General features: G+C 32.8%; 1 pseudogene; it reads right to left on the minus strand.

Moving 5' to 3' along the window:
• LOC105718786 (zygote arrest protein 1-like) overlaps positions 1–20,329 on the minus strand; it is a 783,937-nt pseudogene that overhangs the window by 36,828 nt on the left and 726,780 nt on the right.

Below are 20,329 nucleotides of genomic sequence, written 5' to 3' on the forward strand. Positions count from 1 at the left end.
TTTAAATTGAGCTAGAGCAGAGCCTAGGGAACAAAAAAGTAAAGATGAAATGATTTTGCCTATCTATTCTATCCTGTAAGTCAACATTGAATTCTGCCCCATTGCCATTAATCTTCAGAAACTTATCTGGAAAACTGTATGTTTTAATAGAGAAGGTAACTGATTACAGGCAAAGCAAGATAAGAGAGAAGAACCAGTTATACTCCATATATTATCCCAAATAATGGCTAAAATTCTATAACCAAAAGTTTATTAATTCAATTTTGCATGTAAAGAAACTGAAGCCTCATGATGTCAAAGGTCAAAAAATTACAAAGTGCCCAAGTCATCACTCAAACTCAGACTTATCAAATGTAGGTTGTCAAATTCCTGGTCCCACATGTTTTCCACTACACTAAACGTGCAAGAAAATGATGTATCATCTTTCTCACTTGAAGAGACCAATAAATTTCTGACCTAATCATATTTCTATGTGAAAATACAAAGAAGTACAAAGATATTTTTCCCAAGTGTAGTAAAGTGAAACTGAGTATCATTGGGCTCCCATAATAAATTACTACAAACAGGGTGACTTAAAACAAGATATTTATTTTTCTGGGGGCCAGAAGTCCAAAATCAAGGTGTTAGCAGGTTCATGTTTCTCTAAAGTTTCTTGGAAAAATCCTTTCTTTACTCTTCCTAGCTTTTGGTGTTGCTGGTATGTGGTGGTGATCATGTCGGGGTCACCACCTGAGACACTGATCACCACCTGTGTAGATCTGTCCTGCAAACCCTGACTCAGTGACGGATGAATGAACTCACAAACCCAGTACAGTGATGTGAGTGGGTTTGGGATGGTCATCAGCTGCTCTCAGAGGGTGATTGCAGCTAACTGACCACAAGTCTCTGCTCCTCCTGGCATTTATTTGGTATAGATTTAATAACAGAGGTTCTAAGTCAACACATTTGTGAATAATTAACATGGTTAAAAGAGTGGTTTTAAGAATTTTTGGTTCCTGGACCCAGAGTAAACACCGTTAATGGGTAATCCCCTTTGACCTCCTCCTGAGAGGGATATCAGGCACAAAGTTTACATGAGTAAACAGAGTAGAGATAAAGGAATGTGTGGTAAACATTCGTAACTAGGGAAGCTTTTATTATTCTTAATCTTCACCCTATGACCTAATGCTCTAATATAAATACTGGCTGCCTTCAGCCAGTCTCATTAAAATCTTTTGGCCTTCCAAAAGGTTTGAGACTATAATCTTATAACTTCCCCTAATATTTCCTTTAATGTTTTGCCAACCACCCTGAGTGAATCTCAACACTGGTAATTGCTGCATTCTTTGGCTTATAGCTGCCTCTGTCTTCACATGGCTGTCTTCCCTTTGAATGTCTGTGTCTCCATATTTTCCTCTCCTTATAAGGATCTCTGGATTTGGGGCCCACATTAATCTAGTATGACCTTATATTAACTTGATTGCTTCTGAAAATACCTGATTTCCAAATAAGATCGTATTCCCAGGTGCTGAGGGTTAGGACTTCAACATATGTTTCAACTCACCCAACACAGAGTCATCCTATTTTTGGTATTTCTAAGGAATGAAAAACTACAGGCAACAAAACATATTTTGTGGAGGTTTCTCAATGTTAGGCTTGATTTAAACTGCAGTATTTATGGTAGAGAGCACAGGCCAGATTTCTAGTATACTTTCAGCTTAGGACTGGGTTTCCAACTTGCACTGTAGCCTCAGGTTTTGTGTAGAGTGAGGCTAGTGTGTGCCTGAATGAAATTGTACAACAAATGCCTAAGCTAGAGTAATGTTGATAACCGAATATAAATTTATTTCCTGGAAGAAAATAAAATTCTGGACTGAGTAACTAACATGTTCTGTTTTGCCCAGTAGGTGAGTTAGTTGAAAAAACAAAACAAAGCTCTTCTTATTTGATTCAACTTAAACTTGAGCTGATTTTTTGTAGTTTAGTTTTCATAGGGGACTGTGTGTTGGACACTAAGAACCTACAGAACTCATTTTAGTTTTAGAAATATTTAGACAAGTGCCCTTTATTTGGTTAGTTATTCAGCTGTGTTTTCTTTTGCACTGATACCTATTAAATGAATTTCTACTCATGACGCCTCCATGTACCTTTTGTTCTTACAGCTTTAACTAATCCAACAATTTTGTAAGTTTTTAATTAAATATTTGATACATCTAGATGGACTTCTGCTTATACATTTCAAAATTACCTCTAATCCATGTAATTTTCAAATATTACATTATTCATTCATATTGGTGCTTAAATTTAGCTGCAAGAAAAATATCTTGGGAATTTTACTTAGTAATATTTACTAAAATTTAAAGTAAATTTAACTTGTTAGTACAAGTACTTAACTGTTTTGCTATTTGTTTTAAAACTTTCAAATAAAAGAAGAAGTATATTTGTAAGCATTTTGTTACTCACCCATTATAGCAGTCTAAAATCCTTACAGTGCCATTAATTTCACTTTGGTGTACACTTTTCTTGAAGCTGAATGTTTGTTGTAATTACAAGTGTTTCACTGACCTCCTTATTCAATTTTATTCCTAGAAGAGATAAAAATATTAAAATTAATATGTTTTCTTCATACCCTTTGCTCATTATAGATGGCCTTGGATTTGAATAAACTACTTTCTTCAGCTTTGTAATTTTCTTATTATTCATGTTCTCATTTTTATGTCCTAAAATTAATATTAATTTAAATATCTAGGATACATTATGCATAAATTCTGGGTGAGGCATTCCAATAATGAAACTGGTATTTATTTATCCAGAGTGTCCTAGCATTTCATAGATGGTGAGAGACATTGATGGTAAGTATTTAGGAAAGGACATTTTCCTAGTTTAGATGTTCCATGGCCGAAGTAAAGGAGAAGGCAAAAATTAAGGTACAAATAAGAAATTGAGTTTGACATTAAGAGATCCAAACCAAATAGATATGAATAGACTGCAGTTGGCCCTAGGAAACATGATTTAAGTAAAACACAAACAAGTAAACTATTGTTACAATGCAAGAGTTCAAAATAATTGAAGATTCGGGGTCAAACACAAAAAGATAGGACTGATAAACTGAAGCATTTTGTACAAATGAGCTATACTCAACATTAGGCCTATGATCAAAAAAATTCTGGAAAGTGTTTCTGTATTAATTTTGAGATTCTTCCTGTAAGGACAGTCTTAACAAAGTTGCGCTTGGCGGAAAGGTTTATTGTACAGCTGAGTATGTGGTTAGAAAAGCTCCTAAGGCAGAGGAATCAAGCTATCCTAAGTGACGATTGCAGCATCAATGTAACCTGAATAAAAAAATGCTGATGAATCAGATATGTGGGAGAGGTCAGAGATAAGCCTAGAGAAATAAGTTAACATGCGATGAGAATACAGAATACCTTTTGTTTTCCATGTTTATTGATCTTTTCAATAGCTTAGTTATCCTGTCCTAGTCTTTGTATCAATCTTTTTATTTCAGTCTTTACATACTCTGTGCAACAATTTCTCCTAACATCTTCTCTGAATGTCTTCTACAGCCCTCATTATTATCTCTTATGATGATCCTACAAAACTGGTTTATGTGGGTGCTGGCTATTAGGTGTAGATTTGTAAGGAATGCAGCTCTAGCTAATAAATTAATAGGGTTTATACTTTTCTGAAATAAAGAAAAATCAAAGAAAGAATCTTCTGCACATTACTTCAGATATATTTTTTAATTGCAAATTCTAATCTAAAATATAATTTAAAAATACATGGACCTTACTGCTTTCTAAAGAAGTAGCTGAAGTGATATGACTGCATAAGCTTGCAGGATAATCAGAGCTATTTCTTCCTAAGACTAGACTATTTTTCTAGCATGCTTACCTTCTCTTCCTACCGTTATTTTTATACAGTTTATATATTTATTTGTATATATATAAATGTTATTTTCCTGCAACTGTGGATATTATATATTATAAATATATTAATACATATTAATATATGTTTTATATCTTTCCCCACAAATATATATATAATATATATTATTATATATGTTTTATAAAAGATATTTTATATCTTTTCCTGCAAATATATATATTATATTATTAATAAAATATATTTTATTTCATTATAAAATATAATAAAATATAATAAAATAAAAAATATATGTTATTATATATGTATTACATATAAAAGTCTTTAATAGATTAAAGACTTAAAAAAAGAGCTAACACCATAAAAATCCTAGAAGAAAACCTAGGCAAAACCATTCAGGACACAGGCATAGGCAAGAACTTCATGACTAAAACACCTAAAGCATTGGCAACAAAAGACAAAATTGAAAATGAGACTTAATTAAACTCCAGAGATTCTGTACAGCAAAAGAAACAATCATTAGAGTGAACCGGCAACCAACAGAATGGGAAAAAATTTTTGCAATCTACCCATCCGACAAAGGGCTAATATCCAGAATCTACAAAGAACTAAAACAGATTTACAAGAAAAAAACAAACCCATCCAAAAGTGGGTGAAGGATATGAACAGACACTTTACAAAAAAAGACATATACGAGGTCAACAAACACATGAAAAAATGCTCATCATCACTAATTATTAGAGAAATGCAAATCAAAAACACGTTGAGATACCACCTCACGCCAGTTAGAATGGCAATCATTAAAAAATCTGGAGACAGCAGACGCTGGAGAGGATATGGAGAAATAGGACCACTTTTACACTGCTGGTGGGAATGTGAACTAGTTCAACCATTGTGGAAGACAGTGTGGTGCTTCCTCAAGGACCTAGAAATAGAAATTCCATTTGACCCAGCAATCCTGTTACTGAGTATATACCCAAAGGATTATAAATCATTCTATTATAAAGACACATACACGCTTATGTTCACAGCAGCACTGTTTACAATAGTGAACACCTGGAACCAACGCAAATGCCCATCGATGATAGACTGGACAAGGAAAATGTGGCACATATATACCATGGAATACTCTGCAGCCATAAAAAATGATGAGTTTGTGTCCTTTGTAGGGACACACATGAATCTGGAAACTATAATACTCATCAAACTGACACAAAAACAGAAAATCAAGCACCACATGTTCTCACTCATAGGCGGGTGTTGAACAGTGAGAACACATGGACACAGGGAGGGGAGCATCACACACTGAGGTCTCTTGAGGGGTGGTCAAGGGAGGGACAGTAGGGGGGTGGGGAGGGATAACATGGGGAGAAATGCCATATGTAGGTGATGAGGGGATGGAGGGAGCAAACTACATTGCCATATGTGTACCTATGCAACAATCCTGTATGACCTGCACATGTACCCCAGAACCTAAAGTACAATTAAAATAAAAAAAAAACTGGGAATTAAATATTTTCTTCCATGCTTTATTTTATTATTTTAGTTCTTTGTTACTTTTCCCCTGGTATAAAACAATGTTACTCAATAACCAAAATTTTTAAAATACAGTTGTGCAAATAAATAAGAGAACACTATGTCAAAAATAAATAAAAATAATTTTTTAAAAAGGAAAAGAAAAGGATCTTATATTTCTTTTTCTGTTCTGTATATTGTAAGGGCTTGAAAATAGATTTATCCCATTAATTTTATAAGAAACATCTATTCATCTCAATCAATATATCCAAACATTTCTCTGTATCTTTAAGCATGATTTCAGTATCTATTTAGAACTAATGTTTATATGTGCTTTCCCTGTATTTCTCATTTGAATCATGGTTTATTTGATACCTTTTTGTATATTACAGCTTCAGTAATCTCATTTATCAATTTCAATTGAAGATGAATGATATCATAAATCCTTTTTTATTTAGCTTTATTTTTATTTCAAAGAAGAAAATATATATTTAAATTTACTTAATTGTCAAGGATTAGTTTTGACAGTTTTCAAAAAGCCAAACAAGGTAAAATCTGTACAAATACATTTAAGTTGCAATGTCACTCTGAACATGCGGTAGATGGATTCCCCAATTATTCTAGTAAGTGATAGGTGAGGCATTTATAGAGGTGTCTCAATTCTGAAGAGTGGATGATAGCTTCACTGTATCATATAGAGTTCAAGTAGAGAAGCACAATAAATAGAATCAAGAAGAAATGTTCAATTTTTGTATCTAAATTTTTTAAAGTTTGACATATCCCAATGAATTTATGCTTCTACATACCAAAATTACCCCATATTCATATAATTATCACATTATGTATTATTCACTTATGTTAATATTAATGTTTTTATTTAACTGCAGAAAGTATATCTTGGTAATTAAATTGTTATGTTTAATTAAGATTTAAGTTAATTTTAAATTGCTTAGTTCATATTGTTTGATGTTTTCAAGCTTTGCAACTAAAGTAGAATACATTTAGAATATTGGATACATGGTTGCATATGCCTTTCCTGTGCAGCACAGTGCAGTCCAGAGAGCAATCTCAGAGAAAAGAGACAGAGAGAGCTTGAGTTATAGTAACAAACTGGTTTTGAGACAGTGGAGACTAGCTAAGCAAATCTGAAATGTTTAGAGTACCAGTCAGGAAAGGAAGATTATGTACAAGATCAAACTCCCCAGGTACAAGCCAAAGCTGTTGTTCACAGGTGCAACTTTTTCTCTCTCTCAGAAAAACATCAGCCCAAACTTTGTATTTTCAAAAGAGTATGGATATAGATATAGATATAGATATAGATATATGAATGTATTTTGAACATTCCATGCAGATTTCTCTTTCAATATATAGCTCACTATTAATGATAAGCAAATTATCTCTTTTCCACTTCTTTTCTTCTTTCCTTCTTTAGTGTCATTATTTTAAAACTCATGCTGCTTTCATCTGCCTACTATCTTTACTTACTTCCCATCATTTGACAAACTCAAATATATGCACATACACATTCAGAAACACACACACACACACTAACTAAAGATTCTCATCTATGGTATCAAATATGGTATCACAGTACTAGCATATCAAATGTATTGATTATTTGATATGCTAGTACTGTGGTGTAAGTGTTAAGGTGTAGCAATGAAAGTACTTGAGTAGAAAGCTGGAAATCAGTGTTTAGATTCATATGCACAGACCTATAGATATGTAAAAATAGATATATAGTTATACACATCAAATCCTCACAGCCTTATATCTCTATTTTAGCACATAATGGTTCTATTACATAACAAACAAAAGCACTTGACTGAATTCATCTTTATCCAAAGCAGAGTACCCCACACTTAGTAGTAAACACTCCATAAATACTTTTTGCATTCTTATTGTAGAATTTCTGGTAAAACAATATTATTCAATTCTATGTTTATATCTTGTAACAAATTAGAAACTAGGAAAAGAATACTATAATTGACCTAAGTATCTAATCTTAATGGCATAATTAGTAGAGTACATGATTTGAAAATTATACTAGAATCTTTTCTCCAATAACTTCATTGCTAAGAGAGAAAAACAGAAAATGGGTAAACTCGACATATTTCATCACTGAACTTGTTACATCTGTCATGGACAAAGATGATGGAACTATCAGTTATTATCAATGCAAATTGGAAATATGATTAAACAATACCAAGCTACAATTGATGTTTTGTTCATTTGCAGTAAATTAGAACTGCTAAGTGAAATCCCAGTGACTAAAACAGACATAAGTCCTTCTGAATATGGGAACTAGAAGGGAGGTGTTCAGTGGCACAATGTCCAGATTTCCCATTTCCAATAGACACCCACATCCTCTCCCCACCTTCTCATGCAATACTTAAATCCATAGACCTGAACACCTTTACTGGAAAGTCTTGCTTCTCATCATGGGATATAGCAATTATATTATTTTTCTCTAGCCTTGAGTTGTCTGGGTTCTTATTATTTTCCTAAAATGTGCCTGCAATAATTCATAATAAGAAAAATGTATTTAAATCATTTTAATTAAAATTTTAGTCTTTATTTACTAGATGAATATAATCCATAAGAACAAGAAAATGAAAATGAAAACAAAATTCCTGATCTATTTGTAACAATTATATTTTAATGTCAGCTGAAACAAATCTATTCAATGCCTAAAATATGGGAGAAATTGTTTTAAACTAAATTTCCCAGTGGACATAAAGGATCTCCATGTCATTTCTTCAGTGACATTCTCAACATGAAATGACATGGCTGCTTAAAGCAATTATGTCTTCCAAGTTGCTAACAGCCACATAACAATGCCTAGTGACAGCCTTTCAAATAAATAAAAAACACAAACCTTGCAAGCTTTTCCAATTAGAAAAACCAATAACAAATTAACAAACTTATCACTACTCAATTATAAAAAACACCAAATCAATAAACATAACTATCATTTCTTATGGGAGCTGAAACAATAGAGTCCATTGAGTCATTGTTCTTCATTTTGTCCTGTAGACTTATTTAAGACTAGTAGGTTTCAGAAAATTTGCTAATCCTAGGTTTAATAAAATAATTGAGATTTTTCTTTTGGAGAGAAAATTTGAAATTTGGGCTAGAGACGTAAGAAAGCAAAAAGAACTCACATATAAAAGTAAGACACTTCCTTGCATCTAACTGTATATCTAACATCCTTAGTATTTTGCTTGCCTGATTGTTTGGAAAGTTATTGTTCAAGAAAGAAAAAAGAATCAGTAAAGAAGAAAAAAGAAAGAGAAGATTGAGTGGTTTCATATTTTTAAAGCAATTTGCCCTTTTTATTTCATTGATTTCTTATATTTTTTAGTATGATTGTTAATTCATTTATTCCAAAAACTATGGGATTAACAATGTTTGAGTGAAAACACCCAGAATCAAAGTAAAATGAATTCTAGGACAAAAGGGAAAAGGAGTGATTAGTGTGCAGGGACTAAAACTGAGCCTCCTTCAGACCTTTTACCTATATCAGCAAAAGAGGTAATTTTAGGAAACTAATCATTTCTTCTATCCCTAAATTTCACAGCCTCAACTTTCCTATCTGGTTGAATACATAGGGACTAATCCAATTATGTCCAGTATCAGCTTATTCATTCTCTGGTGAATTATTCCCATCAGAAATGCTCCTATTTTCTTTTTTGCTTCCCTTGAAATGATTGCTTATATTTATAGTTTCCATCTCCTCTCCACTTAATCTCTCATGTACCTGCACTGATCAGGCTTTTGTTCTGTGACTCTACGGTGCCTGCTTTTATCAAGGTCACAATACTAACTCCAATAGTTAATTATCAGTCCTTGTCTTACACAACGAATAAATAACATCACCACAGTGTTGATTATTGTTTCCTGCATATAATATTCCCTCCTAGCTTTCAAGTGAGCAGGCATTCTTCTGTAGTCTTATATCTCATGGGCAAGGCCCTATCCATTTTCTCTTTTTGCTGACCTCTGAATATTGCCCCTTTGTGGCTGACTCCTTGGTTATCTTTGCTACCAACAATTACCTCTTGGGTGATCTCATCCATGTTCATGGCTGTGTCCTAATGACACTCACATTTATATTTCCAGTTCAAGTCTCCCTTCCCACTTCAGATTATAAGTACAGCTGCCTATTGGATATATCCACCTGGATGTCCAATAAAAATATCAAATTTGGTAGCATAAAAGGAAAGTCATAATTTCCCTACTCTTACTGTCTTCACCTGAAGTCTTAAAACTGATGGCAACTTTATCGTTTTATGTGGTCAGGCCAAAAACTGAAATCATTCTTTCTCTTTTTCTCCCTCATATTCTCATACTTACTTATCTTCTCAGCTCTCTCTTCAAGATTTATAGAAAGTATGACCTTTTCTCTCCACCTCAACTATTATTGGTATGCATGTTGCTTCATTTAAAAAATTCCATAATTTGCAGCAACCTGGATGAGATTGGAGACTGCAATGGAAAACCAAACATCGTATGTTCTCACTTATAAGGGGAGCTAAGCTATAAGGATACAGAAGCATTAAGAATGACACAATGGACTTTGGGGACTCGAGGGAAAAGAGAAGGAAGCGGGTGAGGGATAAAAGACTGCAAATTGAGTTCAGTGTATACTGCTTAGGTGATGAGTGCATCAAAATCAAATAAATAACCAATAAAAAAATTTACCCATATAATGAAACACCACCTGTTCCCCAATAACCTATGAAAATAAAAAATTTAAAAAATAAATAAAAACTTCCCTGACTGAAATTAATAAATCATGCTTTTAATAGACCAGAAGCCAAGATAAATTTTAAAATCTGGCAATACTGACTATCACATTTGAATATTGAAGATCATTTTTGATAGTTGTAGGAAATTTGTGGAAATTGAAGCTCAAGAAAGAACTCATTGATTACTCATTATTGTGACAAACCAGTATGTAAGAATACATTTGTCCACCTTTTTTCAAAAATTCATTAATATAATTAGAAATAATCTGTTATTTTCCCTATTTTATATTGCAATCTTTAATTATTTTAAAATGTAGTGGTATAGTTATACAGAATGTCCCAAAGTCTTTTGCAGTTTTAACCTTTAATTACCTTTAAATATCTTAAACTTATACATGTCATCAATTGAAGGATACTTCTTCTGTGTTTCTTTTCTCACCAGGATTATTTATTTCATATCTTGTTTATTATTGAAAATAATATTCCCACCTAGAGGAGGAACATGTTAACATAATACTGATTATGAAATATACCAGGAATACTACTGTTCTAAATATTTTCTCCCTTTCTACCTCTACTTCAGCAAACAGATCTACTTCATGTTCTTTAAAAATTAAAGGCAAACTAATTTAGCACCTCTATCTGTCTGTTCCCTCTGTCCTGCGTGTTCTTCCTCATATCAGCACTGTAACCCCTAATCTTTTCAGGTTTTTGCTCAAGTGTCAGTTTCTCATTTAGACCTAACCTTGAGATAATTTTACTTACTACTACTACTTTTCCAACCGCCAGGCAAGAACTCAACTTATCTTAACTTGCTTTGTCTTTTTTGTAGTTGGACTCATTGATATCTAAAACACAATTTTTTTTTTCATTTTTATGTTTTTCTTTCTTTTTCCTATTAGAATATAAGCTACAAAAATTGGAATGTTTAGTTTCATTTGTTTTTATTTATGTGTCACATTTCTAGGTCAATAGACTGCACATATCAGGGTCTCAATAACATTTACTAAAATATTTTTTGAAAGACTAAATAAATATGGACTAGATTTTTATGCTATGTGTTACTATAATGATGTAAGCACAAATAGTCCCTACCTTAAGGACTTTGCACTCTAGGGAGAGAGACAGACATTAAACTGATACTCATAAAATAAATGTATCAATTAAATTTTGTGACAGACACTATATTGGAATAATTCAGAGTTCTATGAAAGAGTTGAACTGAGCTCCTGAACTATCCTCCGTGGTATATGGAGATTTAGTGGTTGGGCCCTTAGTGTTAAAAAATATGATCTACAAATTAGAATGGCTCAATTTTTTGTGGGCATGGATGAGGGTCAAAGGAAATGCCATTCCCAGCTGAGGTGATGGCAATATCTTTGTGGAAGAAAAGATTAGCAAGCAAGATTAGTTTAAGGAAATGAATGAAAGATTGAGTGTCTGGAGTGTGGGGAATGACAGGGGAGGAATATAAAATGAAGCTGGAGAGTAAGTAGCTACACCATAAGAACTAGGTGGGGCAAATTAAGTATTTATTTCATTGCTCGTTTCTTTTTCCTAACAGCCATGGTAACTGAAGGATTCTACACCATGAAAATCAGGGGCTACAAATCTGATTAGTATTTTGAAAACAACTATCTGTCTCATTGTGAAAAAATATTAAGAGCAAGAGTGATTTTTATGATAAATTTTTACTATGGAACAGTTCAGAGGAAAAACAATGACATTTTAAGAGCACGTCTCACCCCCACCCCCATCCCAGAATATGTAGCTGATCACTTCTGATTGCTTCCAATGGTTCTTTCTTTCTTTGTTTTTTTTTTTTTTTATGTGATTAATGTAGGTTCACTCTGTTTCTGCCTCTGTCTTTTTTTCTTAAGTTATATATATTTTTTTGCTATGGACAATATCATTTATTTCAATCACTTTATTCCTAAAAGAGTAATGACTTCCAAATTTAAATCTACAGTCAGGAGTGGATACCTAATTTGTAAGGCCAGTACCAAATGAAAAAGCAGAGCTGCCTGTTCAGATATCACTAAGAATGTCACTACAGCGATGGCAGGGAATAGTGGGGCTTGTGCAACTGCTATGGAGCTCATCCTGTCTTCAGCTAAATTTCTTTCTGAAGCTCAAGATTTAAATTGTAAACTGTGTACTTGATTCCTACAGCTAAATGGCTCCCTGGTACATGAACATAAATATGTCTGAATACAGGGCTTTGATTTTCCCTTTGAAATGAGAGTTACCCCTTTGTTTTACATGTTTGGTTTTGGTTTTGGTTTCTGACTGTTTTTAGTTGATAGCATCATTTTCCCTCTCACTCAGCTAAGACCCTAAATAGCTTCTTGAATTTTATCCTCATGACATTAATCTAATTAGTCAAAAAGTCCCATCAATTAAAATTTCAAGATATATCTGCAATCTTCTCAATTTATACACAGACCTTTATCATGCATTGCAATCACCTTCTTACCTGCTCCCTTTTCTGCCACTAGTCTCAATTCTCCTGGTCTCCCTCATAAAACTATTAACATTTCATTCATAAATCAGATGAAATTATTTCATTTTTACCTAACTTAAAGACCTTTGGTGGCTCTCTACTATTTCTACAGAAAAAATAATGTATCCGGCAGATTATTCAATTACCTCCATAATGTGGCTCTAACACTCCTTTTCTGAATCAATTCCCCTGCATTTTCCTCTATATCCAACCTCTCTTCAGCAATATCATTTTTCACCCAAAATTCTGCATATAATTCTATCAGCACACATGTAACTTTCTTTTCTTGTATTTCTGCCTATAATCTATTTCTTTAGCATTTTATATTTATATACTATAACTGTCAAGAGCCAGCTCAAGTGTTAACGCGTCCATGACACATTGCTCCCTTCTGCTTGCTAGTCAGGGACAGCAATTCCCTTTTCTTTATTTAAACTTTATAGGGAGACTGTTCTTCTTAGGTTCCTCACATTTCTGTAAATCTTGTAAATAGAGCCACTGACTGTCTTTGTTCTGGAATTATTTTTAAGGACTTCTTTGGTATAGCAAACCAAAGAGAGTTTTTTGTTAGACCAAGAGAGTTTTTTGTTTGGCTTTTGGGTTTTGTTTTTTTTTTCCCATTGGAGCAAAGGTTAGGCATCCTTACTGCTTATTATAAAAGATTCATGTTCCCCAAGCTCAAGTTTCTTCTCTATTGCAGTCCACTGCAGATACATCTTTGACATGGTTTACTTTGTGTCACTCTGCGGGGACTGAGGCTTGGGCAATCAGTGCATTCTGGCTACTGTTAGTGTTATGAGTAATAAATTATTTTATTTTTTTAATCTATGATCCTATATTTTAGTGTCTTCTGCCAGCATCAATATAATTGTGATAGGCTATCATATTAACTAGGAAGTAGGATAAAATATCAAATATTCAACTGTGTATGTTATTGCCCTTTTATACCTGCCCTAAAGGGAACACATTAAATTCAATTTAAGTTCATATTTATTGTGTGTAGGGGGCTACTGAGTAGGCCCTAACACTGAATAAATGTTTGTTGAGTAAATGGGTAAATAGTTTAATAGCAATGTGATTATAATTCCCAAGGCACACTGATTCAGTTCTCACAGATGGATAGCCAGAAGTATTTTCAGTGAAGTGCTGTGGTGGAAAGGAAATATATATTAGCAATAACTTTTAGCTATAATAAACTTGTTTTCTTAAAATTGACCATTTTCTGTCTACATATTTTTACTCATTGTGTTTCTTATACTTCAGTTGCCTTTCCCTACATTTAAACTTCCCATTAATCTTCCATTATCTATATTAGAAGTCATGTCCTTGGAAAATTATTCCCATGTTATTCAATCACATACGATCTCTCCCATCTCTGCTTAATTTACTCTTTGTCTAGAGCTCAATTACAGGGCTTATTAGAATTGACCTTGCTTTTCATCCTTTTGTTATCTTTTTCAGTAGTCTGTGAGTTCTGACAACACAGCAGTTATGTCCAATTGATCTTTATATTACCCACTGTGCCAAGCACAGTGTGTAATAGGAGATCAATAAATATCAATTTAATTAAATAAAATATTATGCATTGAACCACTAATTGGTTCTCATTTCTTTTGCCACCGTATTCCTGATCCCTTTCCATTTACTTGTTTTCAATTCCATTATTCCTAAAGTGAGTTAAAGCCAAGTGAATTCTTTCCAGCAAATGATTTCTTTCAGGCATCTAGAGAGCTGGGATGCTACCATTACTTGTACTTGACAAAGAGAGAAAAAAAAGGAAACACAATTTGATGGCATTTGAATATCTGTGAGTACAATGACAACCAATTGCTTTTCATCAGTTTGAAAATGCATATGGTTAAAAAAAGAAAAAGATAAGTGAAAGCCAAATTCTTTGGGTTTTCACAGATGGAAACACTGCAGAAAGCTAGTAGGGGTAGACAGTAAATCTCTTCAAAGGAAGTGGGAGAGAAAAATAGAAAATATAAATCTTTATACATTGAAATGGTTTCAAACTATCACATGGTAAGAGAATATTATGAAGTATAATTTTTCAGTGATAATAATAATTGATAATTTTCTTATTACCATCAGAGGTATACTAGGTAAGCCCCTGCTAAAAATGAACCATGTTGACATAGGAATTCCACTAAAATATCTTTTTTTTTCAATAAATATGTTGATTAACCTGAAACTTCCTGTTTTCTTATAACCAAGATGCTGAAATTTCAATATTTTGACTGATTAGAATGGCAGTTGAAAAATGAAGTGCAATTTTAGATTACATTTTTAGAAAGCAATTACTGAGGAGGACTTGTTTAACATAGTGTACAGATATTTTACAAATTACTTCAGGAACCATCATTTTCTCCATTTCAATTTATAAAATCAACTAAATATTTTCAATACAACTTTAAGAAAAGTCTTCTGCTACTTTGACACTCATTAGATAAGGAAGATTAGCAACAAAAACTAGAGATATTTGTTTTCAGAAGAAGAAATCTATCCATACTAATCCACTGACCTGCAATCAAAGAAAGCTCTTACTTCTTATGCTCAGTAAATCCATTTGTATTAGGACTGAATATTATATCAGATGATATGATTATATTCTCCACTTTCAGAGATAATGCTATTGTTTTATATAATATGAAATTATTTTCTCTCTATTTGTGAACTCTCAAATGAGAAATGGCAATATCAAATGTTTGGGTAATTTTGAATAGATAAGCTATAAAGTTTTATAAAATACCCTTTACAAATCCAAAAAATAGAAAAGAACATCTACTAGTTATAAAGTGATTATTAATTAATATGAACATGTTTGTCACATTCTTAAAAATGCTAAAGATTTTTCAGGTCAGTTGTGCAAAAAATATATTTCTTTAATAATTTTTTCTTCTTTTTTAATTTTTTGAGTTAATAGAATTCATTTCTTGAACCAGTTTTAAGTTTACAGAAAAATGAATGGAAAATACAGAGACCTCCCATATGTCCTTCACCCCTACTCCTGTTTTCCCTATTAGTAACATCTTACATTAGTGTGGTACATTTGTTATAATTGATATGCCATGCTTTGAACTTTAACTAGAAAAGCTTTGGAAAGAAGTCTAAGTACCATATCCAATAGAGGACATGATACTCAAATAATATAATTGTAAAATAGTGCAAACAGATAGGACAGTTAGTAATAAAATCTAGCAAATGAGTTCTGGTAACTATGTTTTTATGTTTGCTTTTCTTTGTTATAAAAATAAATCTATTACCATTTTAGATCCTATCATACTTATTCCTCCAGACTTTACACAATATTATTATTCTGTCTCTCCAGTCTCAACACACTATTATCTTGCTGTTGAAGATTATGGTACCAAAACACAGAAAAAATAGAAAAGAACAATTTTGAATGGAACAAGAGATATACAGTAGAATAATGACAAAATGAAACTGTCATATGCGTGAGTGGCAGGAAACTAGTACAAAAATAAAGCCTGCTTAGGAATATCATCAATATTTTATTTTATGTGTAATTTGAACAAAGGCTTATTGGGAAAAGTTTTAATAGTTAATGTCCTTATGAAAGAAACATAGCCTGTTGCATACAGGTGAGTAAACAGTTGCAAGACAAATTCTAACTGAACCCGAAAATATACAATTCCCTATTAACTCATAGATGAGAGCTATAATCAGTTTCCAGAATGGGAGAACTAGAAGTTTATATATAAAAACGCATATATCCTATTGCTCATAGATTTATATGTACAATTATGAATGGCAATTATATAGTAATTGTGGATTACTAACGAGTTAAAAGAAAATTGAAAAATGGGATTAACTGGCAGAAACAGAGACAGGTTAGAGGAAATAAAATATTCCAAGAAATAGGGTGAATTGCAAAAGGTTCATTAACACTCAGAGTTCCTCTCACTGGCATTCAGCTTATAGTCTACCTGTACCCAAGCATCCCGTCTGCAAGCTCCCTGTCCAGCTCCTGCCTCATAGCAGAGAGCAGACAGCCCTCTTTCTGCTATCTTGCTTGTTGCTCCCTTGAAACATGTCTGCCCCACTTTCTTTAATAAATCTGCCCTTTTAAAATCATTCCTGCCTCAGTAAATTTGTTTATCCCCATGTGCCACCCTAAAATAGTTGCTGACCATGACAGTAAGCATGTATAGCTATTATTCTGTAGTGTTTATTTAACCATTCTCAATGAATCCATCCAGTTATCTTCATAAATCTTCAAAATAAGTAAGATTACTGAAGGTTGGTATAGTCATAAGTGGCTATCTAGGCCAGGTAGAACTCTACTGATTCTCGCAAATAAGATTCTATTTCACTTAGTGGCAAATCATGTAAAATTCTGCTTTAAAATTTTTATGTTTATTTAGATATAGCACAAACTATGTGTACAACATGAGAGCACATTTCCCTTCTTAGAATTTTCTACTCTCATAAATGAAGAACAGTATAACATCTAAACAGTATTAATTTCTCCACAAACAGCTAATTCTAATGACTCCCAATATCCTAATATAGGGATAAACTAAGATCTCATTTTATTTGTAAATGTTATTAATGCCCATTAGGAGTTTTGAATTCACATTGTTTCATATATCGTAATCGCTTTTTTCCTCACTGAACTCAATTTATATTGACTTTACCCTTCTAAAAATCCCATCTTCAGAGTTTACACAATACAATTGTTGGAAAATAATTAACTAAAGACACTATTCAGCATTTAAATATGCTTAGTAATTGGATATTTTTATTGTAATGTGTATTCTAAGAATAATTACAATTACCCTATACTCATATAGGGTTTTTTTTTTCTGAATACATTAACAGCATCTATTAGACCTAGAATTGAACTTAAAATTTCAATTACTTTAGGAACTGGGTGGCAGGAGATTTTGATGGCAAACTTTACTTTATAAGTGTTCCCTGTTCAATTTACTTTACTTATGTTTATATTGATGTATATATTTAAGGGCAAATAAATTTCACTTATGCCACCTCCCCAGCCTGCGTTTAATTATGTATTACTGGTAAGTTGCTAGGAAAACATTTTCTAATTCTCTGCAAGTTCAGATTCCTGAATTATTTTACACAAAACGATTAAAGAAAAAAATATGAGAATTTTTTAACAAGCTGTAGACTAGCAATGTTTATGAGGAGGGTTCAGGACTCTGGAAGTCTATTTCTAATCTATTGGCAGTGACTAACTTCTTATAAAAATGAAAAGAACATTGTTAAGTCAGAGTCCAGGCTAACAGGTTAGCTAATAAACATCCCACTGTAGTTACCAATATATTAGTAATATATTAATTAGAAATGAATGAAGATATGTTCTTCCTCTAATTGAGTTACAGGAAGAACAACATAATTATGTTAAGAAACCTAAAACAGTGTGAAAGACAAGATGCTCATTAATAGTGAATCAACTGATTGAACTGTTTGCAAATTAGTGTGACAGGTAGAAATAAGATATTTGTGATGTTAGACTGATTTACTATCAGATAACTATGTGTCAGTCAGGCATAATAAATTAGAACTGATGATAGCCCTTTTAAGGACACCCGTTTTCAAAGTTCTAATCATTCTGAGGGAGTACACCAAAGACTTACTGAAGCTAGCTGATATAGTTTGGATATATGTCCCCACCCAAATCTCATGTTGAATTGTAATCCCAGTATTGAAAGTGGGGCATGGTGAGAGGTGACTGGATCGGGGGGCGGGGCGGGGTAGATTTCTCATGAATGGTTTAGCACCATCCCCTTCATGCTGTTCTTGTAGTAGTGAATGACTTCTCTCGACATCTGGTTTTTAAAAGTGTGTGGCACCTGCCCACCTTGTCTTGCTCCTGCTCTGGCCATGTAATATGCCTGCTCCCCGTTTAACATTCCATCATGATTGTAAGCATCCTGAGGCCTCCCAAGAATCTGAGAACATGACAGCATTGTGCTTACTGTACAGTCTGCAGAACCATGAGCCAATTAAACCTATTTTATTTATAAATTACCCACTCTTTGGTAGTTATAGCAATGTAAAAACAGCCTAGGATACTAAAATTCTAATAGTGTGAAAACTGAGAAATTACATTATTTTTATTCATTGGCAATGATTTCCTTCCTTTTATTCCTTTTCTGTGTAGTCTGCTCTAGGCAACCAGAGTGGACATCTGTGCGTATAGGGAACAACTTTTTTTGATAATAAGCACTGAAGCCTTCATGGTAAACAGATTATAACTGCAGATGGTTGGTATCTTCAAACTTCCTCTGTTGTTCAGTTCTCTCAGATTTCTATACAAATATATTTTAAATCATATTTCAACATAAATTTCTCATATGTTTGGAAAATCTCACCTGAAACCATTTTTTCTATGTCACTTTAAAAAGCCTTTGATGTTTATATGTTAATCTTAATAGAGTTGTAATTAGGAAAGAGTGTGTGTGTGTGTGTGTGTGCATGTGTGCATTGCTGCTAAATGCACTGTTCATAATTAATGCATTTCAGCCTCATTTCTAAGATTACATTATATACTACTGATGTTTTTACTGATTTCAGTATAAATATAACAAAAAATAAAAATGAAGACTGTTTTGTACCTTTCACAAAAACCTTCTGGACTCTCAATGAAAGTTTATAAATATGCACAAAAAATAATGATTCAGGGCTTATAACAAACTGCTCCAATTAAAGAGAGGAATGTCTATTTTGAATTGCAGAGTTTTTCTTTGAGACCTGTAATGAAATAGCTAGCACATTACTAAAAATATTCATTTATGGCACTGTTTTGAAAATCAATTTCCTTTTTGTTTTTCTTATATTAAAAAATTCGTAAATAGTAGTCAAGTAACATTTTTAAAAGATTATTTAAAAACATGGCATTATCCTTTGCTTTAAATTCCAAGCTGCTCTGAAGTACAATATTTGCTTCCTAGCAAGCTGAATATGTCTAATTTATTTGTTGTTATCACTGCCATTGAAGCTCAATATCTTGGATCTTCCTGAAACAAAAGGTTACACTGGTGTCAATAACTTGTTTCTGCCGTCTGACATACATAAAATCAGATTTACCATTAACAGATATGCAACTCCTTGGCAAGCTGCAATGGGAATGAAAAAGAAGAATCACAAAATAACTCAGGGAAGTTAAGTGGAGGTTAAATCAGCTGCTCCTTGCAGTGTCTAGTAACCTGATTCTGTGTGTAAACTACCACATGATTCATGACATTAATGGATATACAGTGGTCAGCCAATGTTCTACAGTGCTCAGTTATGTTGATCAAAAGAATAATTTATTTTTGAGTTTCTCTAGGCATATTGAAAATTGATCTTAGAGTTTTAAAGAGAAAAGCAAATAAAAAACATCAAGTCTTTCCTTTCTTTCAAGAAGCCTATTTCACAGTAAAGAAAAAAATGCTTTCATCTTAGTTAAGCTTCATTATACTTTCAGCATACAGGTTAGCTTACTTTTGAAAGCTGGCTAATGTATTCTACTGTTTGATTGAATACAGAAACTCTCAGTTTCCCAGCCATATTTCTCCTTGCTTCTTTTAGATTAGGATGAATATAACCTGCCAAAACGTCTATAGTTTCTGCAGTGTTCCCAACTAATCATGCAGAAGCCTCACTCCAAAAGATAAAAAATAAATAAATAAACAAATAAATATCTGGAGTCATTCCCTCTGTCCTTATT

Source organism: Aotus nancymaae, unplaced genomic scaffold, assembly GCF_030222135.1.
Source record: "Aotus nancymaae isolate 86718 unplaced genomic scaffold, 86718_ANA_hifiasm-v0.15.2.pri h1tg000003l, whole genome shotgun sequence".
Lineage (NCBI taxonomy): Eukaryota > Metazoa > Chordata > Mammalia > Primates > Aotidae > Aotus > Aotus nancymaae.